The 19,477-nt window shown below is 37.3% G+C and overlaps 1 pseudogene; it reads left to right on the plus strand.

The window, feature by feature from the left end:
* The window catches only part of LOC110579731, a 17,740-nt pseudogene extending 5,423 nt beyond the window's left edge, over positions 1 to 12,317 (plus strand).
* Positions 12,318 to 19,477: the final 7,160 nt, after the last annotated feature.

Below are 19,477 nucleotides of genomic sequence, written 5' to 3' on the forward strand. Positions count from 1 at the left end.
CCCCCCCCCCCCCCCCCCCCCCCGCTGCCAGTAGCCACCTGTATTTGGCTTGTGGCCCCTTCCTTCATCTTCAAAGCCTGTTTATTATGCCACTTTCTCCTCTTCTGTAGTCAGATTTCTCTCTGCCTCCCTCTTAACAAGGACACTTACAATGATAATATCGCAAGGATATTATCCCCATCTGAAGATCCTCCAGGATAATCTCCCCATCTCAAGATCTTTTATTTAGTCAAATTTGCAAAATCTCCTTTTTACCATATAAATTAACATTCACAGATTCTGGGGATTAGGATGTGGACATTTTGGGGAGCCATTATTCTGTCTACCACACAGATGCATCACTCATGATTGAGGGCTTGTATGGACCTCACCCAGATTTCCTAATGATAAAACAGCTTTTGATTTCATGTCTTGATTTGTTTATAACAGTGAGTTCTATGGAGAACTCCAGCTAGAGTAGCTGGCATTCAAGATCATGAGATGGGATATAACATAAAAGAGCAAGTTGGGGCACCTGGCTGGCTCAGTCTATAGAGCATGTGACTCTTAATCTTAGGCTCATGAGTTCAAGCCCCACGTGCAGAGATTACCTAAAAATAAAACCTTAAAAAAAAAGAAAGTAATAAATTAAAAAGTCCCAGTGTACCTCCCTCAGGTTAACTAAGGACAGGATGATTTTATTTCTCAAGAGATCTCTTGCTTGCCCTCAGTCTCCAAATGTCTAATTAAAAGCATGTCCAAAGCCAATGAAAGCCAGCCTGTGTTGAAAATCTTCAGCAGTAAACAAAACAAAAGATACTCAATGGAGATGTATTAGTTTTTTATCCAAGTGGTTTCTCCTGGAACAATTTTCTTTCAGTTTTTTATACTAACATATAAAAAGTCAAATCTGAAATCTGATTCAGAACAATCTCCTAAAAAAGAAATCCAATTTTCCAGGAATAGCTAATTCCTGAACCTAGATACTTGAGATGCGTCCTCAAATATCTAGACCAAGTGTATACAATCTGACTAGTTTGTCAGTATAACCATAAAATGTATTTGAAAGAGCTCTTAAGACCCTAATTTAGGGTGAACAATAGATATTTAACTTTGCTAGGCAAATGCAAATCTATCACAAGAGAAATCTTCATTTGACTTTGAAGTGAGGATTACAAGGCAGGGAGAGTTTGATCTTTCCAGCCTTTAGGATCTCATTCCTTTAAGGGGTGGGGAGAAATGGGGGAAAACTGGGGGAGGGGGAAATTTGATCTTAATCCCTGTGGGATTGAGAACCACGGATCCACCCCAAGTATTGATATGCAGAGAAGCAGCCAGGGAAGGAAAAACTGGTGAGGATAATTGATCCTCACTTCAATAAAAAGGCAGAGGTTTACACTGTAACACCTGAGGATCTTCACATTTCCTCATTTAAAGAAAATCTATGTGTATGTGTTAATATTAATTGTAAATTTCAGGGGTTCAGGTGCCACTATCTGGTGACTCCTTTATAAACCATATGACAGAGCAGATGTTGTCTGTAATAAGGCAAGCATTATTTTATAAAATTGTGCATGTTGTTTTATTTTCCAGAGGATTTATGACCTGTGCTCAAGTAGTACAGTTCTGCGCATCTAAAAGTTAACTTAAAGCTCAATTTTCCACTGTCGTCATTACTGAGCATGTGGAGAAGTGTTTTGAATTCCAAATAACATTTCCCCCCCCCACAAATAATTTTATTTGTATTTATCTATTTATTTTTTTAAAAGTAATCTCTGCACCCAGCGTGGTACTTGAAATCACAACCCTGAGATTAAGAGTTGCACACTCTACCAAGTGAGCCAGCCAGCTGTGATGCTCCCCCCCAAAAAAGCAATCTTAAATATCTTTTCCAATAATAGTGTGGGATGGTATATTCCATTTGTTTCAATAGTTGTGTTCTTAAAATACAAACTACATTTTTATAACTCAAATTGAATGTTAATAATCCCAAAGTCTTACTATGTAAAGAAATTGGTGTGCTTCTGTTAAAGGCAGATTCCACAAAGATTATACATTATTTCTAGTCATGGAGAAACTGAGGCACAAGAAGAATGAGTGGCTGGCCCCCAAACACCAGCAGACAATTCTAGCACAGTGAACCGACAGCAGACTTTTGACCTCCAGCCAGAACCATGAAAAATATACTAACTTCCCTCCCTAAAGCTGAACATCTTTTAATTAAGATTAACTGCAAATTTAAAATGTTAAGAAAAAATTTAATCCTTTTTGGTATTCCAAGTCATTGTTTCAAACACAAATTCCCTGGAAAATTACTTCAATTGTGCACTTTTTCCTGTCCTATGTTGACCCAACCTTAGGTATCAGTGAATTTTGTTTTGTTTTATTTGATTAAGTCTCATCCAACCCTTCTCCCTGGCAGTCAAGGGAAACCTCTATCCTGAATGGAAACATTTAGATTTGCGACTTTTAAACTCAAGGATTAGCTTTGCACTTGGGGAATCTTTGGGTAGCATCAAACCCACCCTACAGAATTCTGCAATTTAATTTCACTTATAAATTTAAAGGGCTTACAGCTGTCTTCATAGTTAAATGAGGATTTACGGAGATGTTGCCTTCCCAGGTGGCAGAGGTAATTCCCCAACCGGCAGGACTTCTGCACTACCTAAAGTAGACGGTTTGACCAAGGAGGGTGAAATTAGCACACACACACAAAACATACCATCTGAGGCTTTCAGAAAATGCAGATCCAGGGGGAAATCTTAGAGCATCAGTTACTTTGAGGATTTTTTTTTTTTTTTTTTTTTTTGCTATATTGTAGTTGGAGAGATTTGTGTGCTTTTTACATGCACAGCTGTGGAGCCTCTGGGGAGGTTTCTTGCTCTTTTTCATTTTTGCGTATCAGCAAAAAACCAAGATCTAAGCACCAAATGTAGTATCATAAACCCCACATATGATGTAGGTGATTCTCCAAAGGATGCTAGACAAGGAACTGATTAAAATCCAAGTGGGCATTATAGCAGAGAGGCAGTCCCAAGCGTAGCATGATGAGGAGAGAAACAGCTGAACAGGTGGGAGCCAGGGCTTTGTTTTCTGGTTGTGTTTGTTGTTATTGCTGTTTGTTTGCTTGGTTCTCACTCTGGCTCTAACCATTCTATACAGACTTGGCCAAATTAATGGAACTTTTGTTCCGTACTGGTAAGATAAATAGCTGTTGTACAAATAAATCCATGAACAAACCTGAGATTGATCTTCGCTACGTGACCTTGGCTGAGCAATTTGATCTCTATGCCTGTATTTCTTTGTCTCATGAATTAATCTAAATAAACTGTAGGATTTATTTTGGTTCCAAATATTAATAGTTAATATTTACAGAGCACTTACTGTGGGTTGGGCAATATTCTAAGCACTTCCATATACCAACTTCTTTAATCTTCACAAAATCTTAACAAGTAGTAGTATTACCTTCATTTAACAAATAAGGAATCTGAGACAGGTTAAATAACTTGTCCGATGTCAAATAGCTTGTAAGTGGCAAAAATCAAAATTAAACTAGAAAGATTGAGTCCAAACTCCATTATTCTAATGACAATTCTATACTACCTCTCTAAAATGCTATGGACAAAAAGTGAGGATGTGAATTTTTATGTACTACCTCAAACTAGATCTCTCCAAAATGTAAACATTTTTTTTATTAGCAAAGAATATATTAACCTTAATCTTGGAATCCCACCCCAACCTGAATGCTCACTGCCTTCCAAAGACCAATCGTATCTCTTGGTACCCCACCCTCAATGTCATCTCTTGGTTTACCTCATCTTTGGCTCTTATCCTGGGTCTCTGCCTGTGGCTGGGAGAAGATAGGAGAGAATCCATTGTCAATCATTTGAAAACAAACAGGAGCAGTAAGTTGAGTGTTCTGTTTTGGAGGATGCATAAAAATGTCAAATGAATGTCCAATAGGAAACAGATCACACATTTGAATGAAAGTAATTAGGAGAGTTTATTTATAAACAGACTAGATATTTATAGGGAGCTTAAGGGTACCATAAGAAATAATACACCAACCTGGGGTTAGCAGCAACAGAACTATTACCACACTCCTTGGCCTGAAGGGAAGGGACTTGTTACCAGAACCGTGAAGGGGAGAGTTTTGTTGAGCAGCCACCTTTGGGAGAGTAATGACCTTAGATGGAGGGACACAGCCAGCCTGAGACCAGCCTGCGGAGAGCGGAAGAGAAACTAAATACCTGATCTTGCTTTTTTCTCTCTAGTCTCCTGGGAAGGATTCTCACTGCCAAACCCAACAGGAAACCAGTAGGCCAAGGAGTCAGTTTGTGTAATCCACAGAGTAGCCTCCTGGAGAAGGAAGTGGGGTAGACAGGAATGAAAATTATATGGTGAGGGGCAAATGCAAGATACCTGGCAGACCTACATCAAGCTGATATTTACTAAGAGAGCTGCTGTGGGTCCAGCAAGGTTATTTACCCAGAAATAAATTCTGAAGACCAACCCGTAGCTCAAAATTACCTGTCTGAACCCCAAGAGTCCTTAATACTTACCAAAAGGTTTGACTTTACCACCTTTTATCTGTATCTATTTTATAAGTAATTTTGAAGAAATTTATTTCTTTATGCTCTAGTCTAAGATTTAGAGGTCAAAATGTTATAGTTTTTCCTAAGAACATTGTCTAAAATTTTCAGTGAAGTAACCAATGCAACGTCATCTCAAACCCATCCCTCCAATAGACCCTGCAGCAAGTGTCAGGATATAGTAATTACTACTTTTATCATTAAAGTATTGAGAATTTTCAAAGAGAAGGAAATGATATTCTGCCTTCTTGTGGCACCCATCAATAAAGCACCTAGCAGTTTTACATCCTTTCCATTCAAAGCACCTTTCCATTCTTTTATTAGTGATTCCTCTCATTATCTATTCAAAGTAGGGCAAAGTTTGTTTTGTGTTGTTCTGTTTTTTTCCCCAATTAATAAACCTTAAGGGCAAACAGATTAGGTGACTACCAAAGATCATGCAGTAGAACAACATGGCGGTGGAAGAAATCTAGAAATTTAATCAATGTTAAACAGCAATAAGACCTCAGGGCAGCAACTTCTAACTCTGAGGTCAGGAATATGGCTAACAGAATAGTTTCTAGTGATTCAGAAAACAAGTAGAATTATGCATAGCCAGAGAGCTCTTTAGTTACAGAGCTTGTGTTAGTCCAAATAGGCCAAAGTATGCTGTACTAACAAGCAACTCTAACACTGGAGTGGTTAACACACAGAATCTTTTTTGTTCGGCTCACAAAATCTGCTGGGGTCCAGCATCTTTGCAGACCAGCTCCCTTCCAAGTGGTAATTCAGGGATCTAGGCAGTTTTCATTTTGTAGCTGTCATCTGGAACATGAGACCCCCAGCTTGCTACACAGGAGAAAAAAGAACTGGAGGGTTTCCTTTACATGCTTTAGCCCAGAAGTGACACACATCACTTCAACTTAACAGCCTTTGGTTGGAGCTAATTACATGACCCTGCGTATCTGTTAGAGCTGGGAAATGTGTCAGAGCAAATGGATATTTGGTGAGAGGTAAATAAATGTCTCTGCTACAGTCCCATCTCCAGATAATTATGCAGGCAGAACAGGAGCTGCTAGAGTGGGTGTGAGGGGCCACTTAGGTACACTTAAAAAAAAAATAGATCCTTTTTAGTAAAGGAGTCTTGTTCTCTCTACCTTCCCCTGGATCTAAACTTCTTTACAAAAGAAGGTTAAAAATGGATACATTTATTAATGTAGTATTACCATTGAATATCATTCTAAATATTCTTGCTAAAGCAAATATGATGTAATTGCAACAGCACAGCGTTTAGAATGAGATGCTATATCCTCAGCTCTACATTGGGAATGTTACTGATTTTCTCTAGCATCAGTTTTCTTATCTATAGGATGAAAATAAAAATGCCTTGCCTTAAGGGTTGTTAGGAAAGTAGGCTATTTTGCCCTAGTCCTAAGAGCCAGGGAAGGAGTTTTGAGAAGAGACAACTGATCAGAGACATGAAGGCAGAGGAAGGATTTACAGATGAAAGGGGCTAGGAAAAATGATCTAAGAGAGGACACTATCTCAGTGTTGGGAGGGACAACTTCAAATAAGAGGATTGAAAGAAAGTCACTGGAACAGAGAGTGCAGAGGGGAACTGAACATGGACCTTGTAGGTATGTCCAGAATTTTGGTCTCTTAGAATAACTAAAAGCAAAGGGAAGACCTTGATGGAGACTTCTTTGGCTTGACATTAAGGAAATGACAAGGTCTGGTTGTATCTCGAAAGGATCACTCAGGTTGCCTTGAGGAGAATCCAGGAAGCAAAGAGTAATGTCAAGGAGACTCATTAAGGGACCATGGAAGTAGATCAACAGAGAGATGATGATAGTTTGGATTAAGGAGGTGTGGAAAAAAGGTAAGATGGAGGAAGGTATTTAAAAGTAAAACTCAACAGGACTTGATGGCAGATGGGATCTCATGTATTAGGGAGAGGGAAGTGTGGAGAATAGTTCCTAGGTTTTGGCTTGCCCAACTGGATGAATGTACATCATTCCTTGAAATTAACCCTAGAAGGAGACTAGGTGTGGGATATAGGAGGAAGATCAAGAGTTGACTTTTAGATGTGTTGAATTTTAGTTCCTTTGAGGAATTCAAGTGGAGATGACAAGAAGAAATCTCTGTGATGTATAAAATGCCTAGTGTTTCTGGCACATAGTGCAAAAAAAAAAAGAATGACTGTTATTGTTGTTGTTGTTATTATTATTATTATTATTATTATTATTATTACTACTATTCTTACGGCCTTCCACAAGCTACACCCAATTTACCCATCCAGACCAAAACAATACTATTTGCTTTCAGATAAAATTTGTCATCTTATTTCCATCTAATCTGTTTCCAACCTGTCCATCCTTTATGGCCCAGTTCAGATGTCACTTCCTCTATGCTCTAAGCTGTTCTGTCTGAGGCTCTCTTCTTTCTCAAAACTCTCTTTGGGCAGTCTTACTACTCACATGGATACAAATTACCACCTGTGCTGATGTTCCTCAGTGCATAAGTATCTCAACTCCAATTTTCCTCTTGAGATTCAGACTCACATATTCAACCATATCTTGAATATCACTAATTGGTTATCCCACAGGTACCTCAAGTTTATTAGGATTATCACATACGCATCACTTTCCCTCAAACTGCTGTTTCTTCTGTGTTCTGTATCTAAATAGATATATTAAATGTAAATTATATATAAAAATGTAATTTTTAAAACAAATTTGAACATCACATTTTAGTGTCTAAGTTCCTTAAGGCACAAATAGTGTCTGTTTGTTCACCGCAGTGTATCCAGCACCTAAGGTGATGTTTGGCACAGAGTAGGGACTCATTACATACTGAAGAAATGAATTAATTACTCCTTACTCTCTTTTATTCCTCATATTCAATAAATTACCAAGTCCCATCAATTCTTCCTTCCAAATACTCTTTTAATCCTTCCTATTATCATGAATACTAACCTAGTTCAGACTACTATAATTGCATTAATAGTGTCTTAATTAATTTCTTTGCCTCCAGTCTTGTCTCCTAAAGCAGAGATGGCTAATTATATCCAATACCCACACTCTCTTCTTCCTTTTGGTGATAGAAGTGAGCACCATGCCTCCCAGCTAGAGACCACATTTCCTAACCTTCCTGGCACCTTCATATGACCAAGCTACGATGTCACCTAGCCAAGGATGTTCTGATCAATAACCTGAGAACAGAAGTGACATGTGCACCTTCTGAACCACATTCTTAAAATAGAAATGTTCGTCCTCCTCTTCGTTCACCTTTCTGTAGTCTGGATTGTGACAAGATAGTGGTGAGTCAGGTTCAGCCTTACAAGTGAAAACCTTAGGGGATGAAGGAGCCAAAAGATAAAAGGAACCCTATCCTCTTGGACTTTTTGCCACCTCAAACTTTTATGAGAGAGAAAAATAAATCTATCTTATGGAAGCCATGATTATTTGGCTTCCATTAAAATAACCAAACCAATGCCCTAACTATTAATCCCTTCTTTCTCCCAGCCAGAATCTTTCTCTTGAAATGCAGCTAAAACAATGTTATTACATTGTAAATCTGACCAGAACTTCCCCCTTGTCTTATTTATTTATTTATTTATTTATTTATTTATTTATTTATTAAAGTGATCTCCATGCCTCATGTGGGGCTCGAACTCATGACCCCAGATCAAGAGTGGCATGCTCTACCAACTGAGCCATCCAGGTGCCCCTCCCCTTGTCTTATTTATTTTTGTAGCCTTCCGAGGGCTTAGTACATGATCTTGTTTATAGCAAACACTCAATAATATTTATTGTTGATTGATAAATTATGAAGTTTTTCTAGTAGAACCTAAGTTATGAAATTTAACTCTTACTTGTGTGTGACATCATGCATAATCACTGAATGAGATAGCAGCTTGAGGTTTCCTCAACTTCTGTAGTCACCCTGGGCTGGGCTTCACTCCCCAGCTCCATTATCTGATGACCAAACAAAGGGTCAGCAATCTTTCTGATGATGAGAATTATCCATGAAGGACAGAATTCCCCCAAGTGCCACTGACCACTGTAATGGCAAGGAAGGAATACAATAAGAAATTGGCAGAAGCAGAGAAAACAACACAGAACTCTGTTGAGTGAGAGGCAGTAGAAAGTCATTAGATATTGGTTCGTACTTGGTGATGAAGGCTGTACTTGTGACCACTACAGATTAAACCATTATAATATCTTGAGGTGCTGCATTTCTACTGGGAAGATGATCATTTCAAATTTAGATTTCTATTCAGCTAATGTTCCTTGAGGCCCTACTCTATGCCAAGAGCTGTCCATGAAAAAAATTTCCTAAAATAGTTCAAAAGTTCTACTCCCCCTCCAGAGAGGTAGATGACCTGAGTCTTAGCAGGATCTCCCAGAATAGGACCATATTTGAAGTCCCCCCTACATGCATTCTCCCAAGTTCTAATCCACTCAACTCCTAGAGTTGTGCTAAAATGGGGATAGTGTCAGAGACTTCATCAAGTTCAAAGCTACCTCCTCCCCCAAATGTATGTTTTTAAAATATTTGTTAATTTTTTTACTTGTATAAAGTATTTTGTCTGATAACTATGAGTTGTCAGCGAGATTCTCTCATAAAGTGCTATTTATAACGCAGTTGTTTTTCACAAAGTACTCCATTACACTTGTCATTTGGAAATGAGAGCCACATTTTTGTGTGACACACAGAACAAATTAAACCAGACAAATAAAAGCACCTGGGCAACTGATACCTTCAGCTGGGTCCCTACAATTCCTCATTAGTTTATATTTACTTTCTCTTCTTTTTCTTTTTTTTTAATTTATTGTTCAAATTTTACAGCTCAAAGAAATTAGCTAATCTAGATATTAAAAGGCAATGAGTATCATTTGGAACTGAAAGTGTCCTTGTTCATAGTGAAGTTTTTAAGTGACCCAAGTTTTTGTTGTTTTCCCCATGGACTCTAGTTCACAAGGCAGAGAAGTTTTAAAGTAATGTAAATAACACAAATTCCCAATTGCTTAAAAAAAATTACAGCTTGCTTTCTAAAAACTTATCTCAGTTTTAAACCGACTAAAGTTTAGAAAATTCCTGTAGTTGACCTGAGCAGAAGAAACACCTGAAGCCTTGAGGCACAGTAACTTTTAGAAGAAAAAAACACATTAATACTTCATGTGGAAGGAATTTTTCAAGGTGCATATCAGTTGTCCAAACCAGTGAGATCACTCACTTTCACCACCAGTTTGTGTCTTTTGAGTTCCATTTGGTATGATTACCTCTAGTCTTATTTTTACTGTTTTTTATCTCATAAAAGTAGTTATCATTATATAGCAATAATAATAATAATAAAGTATACGTAATATTTTTCCCCTGGGCATTAAACAATAAGCATATTTTGACTGCAGCTACATGTTCTTCATGGCCATTATAATAGGCAGAATAATTGTTCCTCCAGATGTTTATGTCCTAATTCCTGGTACCTGTTACTGTTACCTTACATGGCAGAAGCAAACTTGCAGATGTGATCAAGTTAAGGACTTTGAGATAGGGAGATTATTTTGGATTATCTAATCAGCTGGGTCCTTCAACGTAGAGAAGCATTCCCAGCTGTGCTCAGAAGATGTGACTGTAGAAGACTGGTCAGAGGGATACAACATTGCTGGATTGAAGAAGGAGAAAGGGGGTCATGAGCCAAGGAATACCTCTAGAAGCTGGTAAATTCAAAGAAACAGATTTTCCCTTAATAATGTTCAAACTTGGGGACATTTGTATTGTTGGTGTTGCATTATTTGTGCTTTGCTCTGGTGCTGTGCTCACATAATATTCCTAGAGAGCTAGACTGGACAACGGAACAGGGCATAACTCAAGAGGGAGAAATAGAATAAATAAATCATTTTAAATAAATCAAGATGGAGGGGCGCCCGGGTGGCTCAGTTGGTTAAGTGTCTGCTTTCAGCTCTGGTCAGAATCCCAGGGTCCTGGCATCTAGTCCCATGTCAGGCTCCCTGCTCAGTGAGGAGTCTGCTTCTCCTTCTCCCTCTGTCTGCTGCTCCCCCTGCTTGTGCTCATGTTCTCTTTTTCTCTGTCAAATAAATAAATAAAATCTTTTAAAAAATAAATCAAGATGGAAAAATAGAATAAACGAAATAAGATAGTTAAATTTTACAGTTACTTTAGCTTATGTCTTATTTTGACAGAAGTTTCTGGAGCCAAACTTGGAAATACCTTTTCCATTGTGTTCTGATGGATGGGCAGAAAGTCATGATAAATATTGGGAGGGTGACCCCAGGAAAGTGAGGGGCAGGACTTCTCTGAAGGCACAGTAGTCACTTTCCTCAAGGTAGACAGCTACATATTAGTTGATCAGACACTTGACTATTAGCTCCCAATAAGTCTTAGTTATTAGTAATTAATTGTGACCCAAGGGAATGTTATATAGCCATGAAAACTATCATGCATATTCATTTTTTAATAGATGTTCATGATATGTTGGTAGAAAAAGAAGGTAATGGAACAGTATGAGAATATTAGTCAACTGTTATTTGGAAAATTTTGGAAGGATGGCATTCTCCGGGCAGTAGGCTTTCAGGAGAGGTATTTTCTGTTTGGTTATCAACGTAACTTTTTTTTTTTTTTTTTACAATGACTGTGAACTACCAGTACTATATAATAATAAATGTTTCTAAATGTGTAACAACACTAATGTGAACTTTCCAGAGTCAGATTTTCATTAGTAGCTGTACAAACATGCTGGGGATATAACAATTCCCCTTGGAGCCTCAGAGCTGGTTACCCCATGGCAGACAAAAGTAGAAAACTGACGTGGCTTGAAAAATACCAGCCACATTTCTCATCAGGACACCCTGAGAACCATTCAAAAACTTGTGAATGAAGTTTGATTGCCCATCTGCGTCTCAAAAACCCTCCAGGGATAGGAAAGACAGCCACAATCCTAGCCCATGTTAAGCAATTATACAGAGATTAAAAAAAAAAAATCAACAACTTGCTCTTGGAGTAATAGATATCATTCCAGGACCAATCCTGTACTTTACCAGCACAGGACAATGTCTAAGAAGGGCTTAAAATTAGAGGCTAACTAATGCCATGACTCAAGATGCTCAGAATACTTGAAGTAGAGTAATTGAGAAATTTATGAAGAATCCATATTTTACCTCATCTGTAACTATCAGTTGAAGATTATCCTTGCATTACAGTCCTGGTATATAATGTTCCAAGTTAGTCCTCTGACTCCGGAACTCATTGTTCCTATGTAAGACATGTCATAAGAGAAAAGGAAGTTGCCATAAGTGAAGATGGACTGAAAGCACTTGTAATTCTTTCCAGTAAGAGATATGTGAAGGGCTCTTCATGTCTTACAGAGCACCAAAATGGTTTTTGGGAGGGGGATAGGACAGAATGTATACATGTATATGGAACACCACCTTTAAGTGTGATTTTGCCAACATTCAGGACTGGATTTTGAATCAAGACCTTACTATACTTCATAGAAATATTATGGAGTTGAAAACTCTGAAGAGGTTAGCATTACATAATATCCTTATTTGACTTAGAATGGACTTTACGCCATCAGTTCAAATACAAATGACCAAAATGGCAGACATTGAGTACAAACTTTTTGTTGATACCAAAAAGAAGCAGATTCAGCTGAATTTCCTAACTTCTGCATTTAAATCATCAGAGACTCTATTGTTGCAGAAGCTTAGACTTCTAGCTATAATTCAAAGAAATCAGCAGTAGCAGTTCAAGAACAAAACACATAGTTATGTGATTGAACTACAGTCACCCAAAACTATTAGGAAACAGAGGTTCAGGCTTAAGTTGGCAGAATTTTTAAAAGTACTGCATTTGTAGTATAGTAAAGATATAGAAGTCAAGATTTGATGTATAAGTACTTTATTGTAGTATTTGTCTTTTACAGAAAAAACACCAAAAAAAAAAAAAAGCTTATGTCCGTTTTACTCTTCAATTGCTTAGATGAAAGAATATTGGCCTAACCCATCCTGGTTTGGAATATAAGGCTTTCAAATCTAGTATTGTCAAAGTTTCTTATAAACATTCATCTTCAAAATTAAGTTTGAAAATATAGGAATTGTCTGTATTTACATTGAAACAGGTTTTACTGGATTTGTGGCCAGAGCCATGATATAATAAACTCATTTATAAGTTTTCTTTCTCTTCTTGAAGTAGAATTACCAGCAGTGTTCTGACTGGGGTGTGAAAGGCAGACAAAAGAAAATTTTAAGTATAACATACAACTAGCCTTCAAATGATACCATTTGATACCACTGATTATACAAAAAGTACTTTCTTAATGTAGGACACTTGAGAGAAGCCAGACTCTAAATCTATAACTGTTGAAAAGAAAGGACATTTTGTACAAAATTAGCAGCTTATTTTATAGTAATTATATTGTATTGATGTAAGCACTCTTCATAATTTTTAAAAAGCAGCTTTCTTATTATTTCTATCATATATAACCCATCTTTCTCTAGCAAAACAGTTATAAAGAGGCAGTCCTACTCAATTTGGATTTATAATCAGGCTTTCACAGTCTAAAGATCACAGAATTACCATTCTTGGTGATCCTAAACTTTCGCTAAAAAGTTGGTTTTTATATAAGTGTTAAATTCTTATATGATTCACAAGGAGAAGTCTTATTTCATCATCAATGATTTCCATAGATTTCATCATCTACCAAAGACATCTTCAGAAGTTCAAAGGCTAGTGGCCAAGTAGAGAGGTCTCAGATTTTAAGATAACCCTTACATTAAAAATTTTTACTAAGTGATTTCCACCTCAAACAAAACCTCACCAGTCTCTGAAATATATGGGTGTCAATGGCCACTTATAATTTTAAAAAATATGTTAAGTAAATTTAGAAGCTCAGGAGGTGTCTTTGAGTGCTTGGTATATTATCAGTGAAAGGACGTCTCAACTGGCTGGAACCCCAAAACATTTGACGCAGTGTCTCAGACAAGAAATGAAAAAAACATATTTAAGGAAAGCTTTTGTTTTCCAAGGACCATCAGCTGATTGAATAATGGTTTTACATTTCAGCATCTGCTGGGAAGGAGCACTACCACTGAGAGAGGTTACCACCTTGCTTTGTAGACACCAAACCAGGGAAACAGTGGCACTGTTCTACAGTGAGAAAGGACAGATGGGGTTCTTAGCTCTCTCCAGCTCCTGATCCCAGCTTTCCTGGGGATCTGGAGATGGATAGCCGGTGCCAGATGCGTGCTGAAAGAATTCTCAGGAAACTCATGGAAATAGTTAAATTCACAGTAAACCTGATTTAAGTTACTGAGTAGCCAAAAATTTACTTTTTGCCTATGGATCTTCAGCCCCAGTAGGGGTCTACCTTTCAACTTGTTCCTAAATGTTCACTTCCCTTCTGTGAGTCATCATCATCATCATCCTCATCATCATCAGTAACACTTGTGGTCTTACTCTTTGCTAGGTACTGTGTTAACAATACTGCATGCATTATTTATCATTTTTTTATTCTCATATGATGCTGAGATGGGTGTTCTCCTTATTTACAAGTATAGAAAATGGTTTAGATTGTTCCTATTTCACACAGGGGCTAAGTGGTACAGTCCAGTGTTGAACCCAGGCAGTCTAACTCACAGCCCACTATCTTCACCACTATTCTACCAACCACTTCACTCAATAAAGGAAAAAGTATTAATCATCATTGAAAATTTCACAGATTATAATTATGCCAGTGTTCACTACCAACTAAGTAACCATATCATCTTCTCTAAGAGCTTCTCTATGTTTTATAAAATGTCTCATTCTTGCTCTGGGCATAAACACTGGCGAGTGGGGGGGTGGGTGCATAGAGAAGGGGGCCTTCTCACCACTGGAGAGCTGATTAATTTACAATTAGCAAAGATGAAAAGGTCCCTTTCTGAAACTTTTGCTTGGAATTTGCAAGCAAATTAAAACTTAGAATTAAAACTTAGTCACTGAATCCTGTCTCTTCTTGGGGGGAAGAAGATCCATCTCTAGGTCTCAAGTTCCCTCTCCACAGCTCAACTGAGACAGTCCCCTGATGTGGAGTTTCAATGTGGAGTCTCTGCAGGCGATCTGTATATAGTCTTTTGTGCTTATTCTCAAAACTCGATCTTTTACTTTTTTCAACCGTATATTATAAAAAATTTTAAATATACAGAGAAAATGAAAGTATTTTAAAAAATAGTACAATGGACTGCCATTGACCCATCACCACCTAGATTCAACACCCATATACCTGCTACCTCGTTGTTAATATATTAAGGCATATTTAAACATATTTATTTACAATGACCCTTCACTACTTAATACTGTAGTTAAGAACATCCTCTTATATAATCACATACCCTTAACATATCCAAGAAAATTAACATTATTGCTCTAATATCATATAATACCCAGTCCAAACTCATATTCCCCCATTTGTTTCAAACTTGTTTCTTATGGTTGATTTTTTTTTAAATTAGTATTAAAAAAAAATGGGAAAAAAAATTAGTATTAAGACAATGTATATGCATTGCATTTGCTTGCTGTATCACTTTGGTATTTTTTATTCTAAAAGAATCTTTCCCTATCTGTCCTTTTTTGTGTGTGACACCAACATTTTAAGGAAACTAAGAAGTTTTTGTATGATGTTCCACATTCTCTATGTGTTTGCTTCCTCTTCGAGTCATTAACTTGTTCCTCTTGCCCTTATAATTCCTATAAACTGGGAAGTTTAAGGGTTTGAAAAGATTTTGGCAGAAGTACTTCATAGGTGATGCTTTCGGTCTTGGGGTACACGAGGTCAGCTATGTCATTCTTTCTAATCTAACATGAGATCTTGGCTTTGTAAAGATATTTCTTGGGGCACCTGGGTAGCTCAGTAGGATAGGTATACAACTCTTGATTTTGGCTCAGGTCATGATCTCAGGGTTGTGAGATTGAGTGTTGGCCTCTGTACTGGGCATGGAGTCTGCTTAGGATTCTCTCTCTCTCCCTCTGCCCCACCCCCAGCTCACACTCACACACTCTCTCTCTCTCCAAAAAAAAAAAAAAAAAAAAATTTCTTTCTCTTTGAAATTAACAAGAAATCTGTGGGATTATACTTAGGCATCATTCAAATACACTGTTCCACTACATCTTTTCATTTAATGGCTTTATAATCCATTGATGATCTTTCCATTAACTGGCTTTCCTTCTTGTATAGAGTTTGAAATAATTATTTTTCTCCATATGGTTATGACACCAACTTAATAGGTTCATGTGCTTTTAATTTGGGGGTTTGATTTCAATTTTAGAGTTTTTCTTTTTAATTGATTTTACCTTTCTATATAAAAAACGCTTATAGAGTTCAAAGTTTAAGGTATATGAAAAGATATATACCCAAAAAAATTGAAAGCAAGAACTCAAACAGATATTTGTATGCCCAAATTCATAGTAACATTATACACAGTAGCCAAAAGGTGGAAGGAACCAAGTGCCCACTGATGGATGAATGAAGAAAAAAATGTGGTACATTCTCCCAATAGAATATTATTCAGCCTTAAAGAGGAAGGAAATTCTGACATATGCTACATGGATGAACCTTGAAGACATTATGATAAGTGAAACAAGCCAGTCACAAAAAAATAAATACTGTATGAGGCCACTTATATGAGGTGTACCTAAAGTAAAAAATTCATCAAAGAGAAAGTATAATGGTTGCTGGAATTTGGGGGAGGGGAGAGTGAGAAGTTGTTTAATGGGGGGGGGGTGCCTGGGTGGCTCAGTCATTAAGCATCTGCCTTTGGCTCAGGTCATGCTCCCAGGGTCCTGGGCTCAAGCCCCGCATCAGGCTCCCTGCTCAGAGGGAAGCCTGCTTATCCTTCTCCCACTTCCCCTGCTTGTGTTCCCTCTCACTGTGTCTCTCTCTGTCAAATAAATAAGTAAAATCTTTAAAAAAAAAGTTGTTTAATGGATATAGTTTTAGTTTTTCAAGATGAAAAGAATTTTGAATACTGAATGCATAACAATGTGAAAATAGTTAACACTACTGAACTATACATTTAAAAATAGTTAAGATGGTAAATTTTACGTTATGTGTATTTTACCAAAATTAAAATGTTTTAAATTAAAAATAAAAAATTAAATTAAAAATAAAAATTAAATTTAAATTAATTTAAATTAAAAATACAGACTCAGGATGGATTTACTAGTGAATGCTACAAAACATTTAAAGAATTAAGGCCTGAGGAGCAAGATGGTGGAGGAGTAGGAGACCTAAATTTCGTCTGGTCTCAGGAATTCAGCTAGATAGGGATCAAACCATTCTGAACACCTACGAACTGAACAGGAGATCGAAGAAAATAATAGTAGCAACTCTCTGAACAGAAAAGTGACCACTTTCTGGAAGGTCTCTTACGATTTCTTTAATGTATATTTTTCTGGGGTCATTGTTACCCTGTTAGCATTTTATTCTCTCATTCATCTATTCTCCTCTGGATAAAATGACAAGACGGAAAAATCACCTCAAAAAAAAGAACAAGAGGCAGTACCAACTGCCAGGGACCTAATCAATACAGACATTAGTAAGATGTCAAAACTAGAGTTCAGAATGGTGATTTTAAAGATATTAGCTGGACTTGAAAAAAGCATGGATGACATTAGAGAAATTCTTTCTGGAGACATAAAATAACTAAAATCTAACCAAGTCAAAATCAAAAAGGCTATTAATGAGGTGCAATCAAAAATGGAGGCAGAAGAGAGAATTAGTGATATAGAAGACCAAATGGTGGAAAATAAAGAAGCTGAGAAAAAGAGAGATAAACAACTACTGGATCACGAGGGCAGAATTCGAGAGATAAGTGATACCATAAGACAAAACAATATTAGAATAATTGGGATCCCAGAAGAAGAAGAAAGAGAGAGAGGGGCAGAAGGTATATTGGAGCAAATTATAGCAGAGAACTTCCCTAATCTGGGGAAGGATACAGGCATCAAATCCAGAAGGCACAGAGAACCCCCTTCAAAATCAGTAAAAATAGGTCAACACCCCGACATCTAATAGTAAAACTTACGGGTATCAGAGACAAAGAGAAAATCCTGAAAGCAGCTAGGGACAAGAGATCTGTAACCTACAATGGTAGAAACATTAGATTGGCAACAGCCCTATCCACAGACACCTGGCAGGCCAGAAAGGACTGGCAGGATATATTCAGAGCACTAAATGAGAAAAATATGCAGCCAATAATCCAGCTAGGCTGTCATTGAAAATTGAAGGAGAGATAAAAAGCTTCCAGGACAAACAAAAACTAAAGGAATTTGCAAACACAAAACCAGCCCTACAGGAAATCTTGAAAGGGGTCCTCGAAGCAAAGAGAGGCCCTAAAAGCAACATAGACCAGAAAGGAACACAGATAATATACAGTAACAGTCACCTTACAGGCCAATACAATGGCACTAAATTCCTATCTTTCAATAGTTACCCTGAATGTAAATGGGCTAAATGCCCCAATCCAAAGACACAGGCGACCAGATCGGATAAAAAAAACAAGGCCCATCGATATGCTGTCTGCAAGAGACTCATTTTAGACCCAAAGACACCCCCAGATTGAAAGTGAAGGGGTGGAAAACCATTTACCATGCTAATGGACACTAAAAGAAAGCTGGGGTGGCAATCCATATATCAGACAAATTAGATTTTAAACCAAAGACTATAATAAGAGATGAGGAAGAACATTATATCATACTTAAAGGGTCTATACACCAAGAAGATCTAACAATTGTAAATATCTATGCCCCTAACATGGGAGCAGCCAATTATATAAGCCAATTAATAACAAAAGCAAAGAAACACATCGACAACAATACAATAATAGTGGGGACTTTAACAGCCCCCTCACTGAAATGGACAGATCATCTAAGCAAAAGATCAACAAGGAAATAAAGACTTTAAATGACACGCTGGACCAAATGGACTTCACAGATATATTCAGAACATTCCATCCTCAAGCAACAGAATACACATTCTCTAGTGTCCATGGAATAGTCTCCAGAATAGATCACATCCTAGGTCACAAATCAGGTCTCAACTGGTACCAAAAGACTGGGATCATTCCCTGCATATTTTCAGACCACAGTGCTAGGAAACGAGAACTCAGTCACAAGAGGAAAGTCAGAAAGAACTCAAATACATGGAGGCTAAAGAGCATCCTACTGAAGAATGAATGGGTCAACCAGGAAATTAAAGAAGAATTAAAAAAATTTCTGGAAACCAATGAAAATGAAAACACAACTGTTCAAAATCTTTGGGATGCAGCAAAGGTAGTCCAAAGAGGAAAGTATATAGCAATACAAGCCTCTCTCAAGAAACAAGAAAGGTCTCAAATACAAAACCTAACCCTACACCTAAAGGAGCTGGAGAAAGAACAGCAATTAAAGCCTAAACCCAGCAGGAGAAGAGAAATAATAAAGATCAGAGCAGAAATCAATGAAATAGAAACTAAAAGAACAGTAGAACAGATCAACAAAACTAGGAGCTGGTTCTTTGAAAGAATTAACAAGATTGATAAACCCCTGACCTATAACCACTAAGGAAATTGAAGCAGTCATCAAAAATCTCCCAACAAACAGAAGTCCAGGGCCAGATGGCTTCCCAGAGGAATTCTACCAAACATTTAAAGAAGGATTAATACCTATTCTTCTGAAACTGTTCCAAAAAATAGAAATGGAAGGAAAACTTCCAAACTCGTTTTATGAGGCCACCATTACCTTGATCCCAAAACCAGACAAAGACCCCATCAAAAAGGAGAATTACAGACCAATATCCTTGATGAACATGGATGCAAAAATTCTCACCAAAATACTAGCCAATAGGACCCAACAGTACATTAAAAGGATTATTCACCACGACCAAGTGG

The sequence above is a fragment of the Neomonachus schauinslandi genome, chromosome 13 (assembly GCF_002201575.2).
Source record: "Neomonachus schauinslandi chromosome 13, ASM220157v2, whole genome shotgun sequence".
Lineage (NCBI taxonomy): Eukaryota > Metazoa > Chordata > Mammalia > Carnivora > Phocidae > Neomonachus > Neomonachus schauinslandi.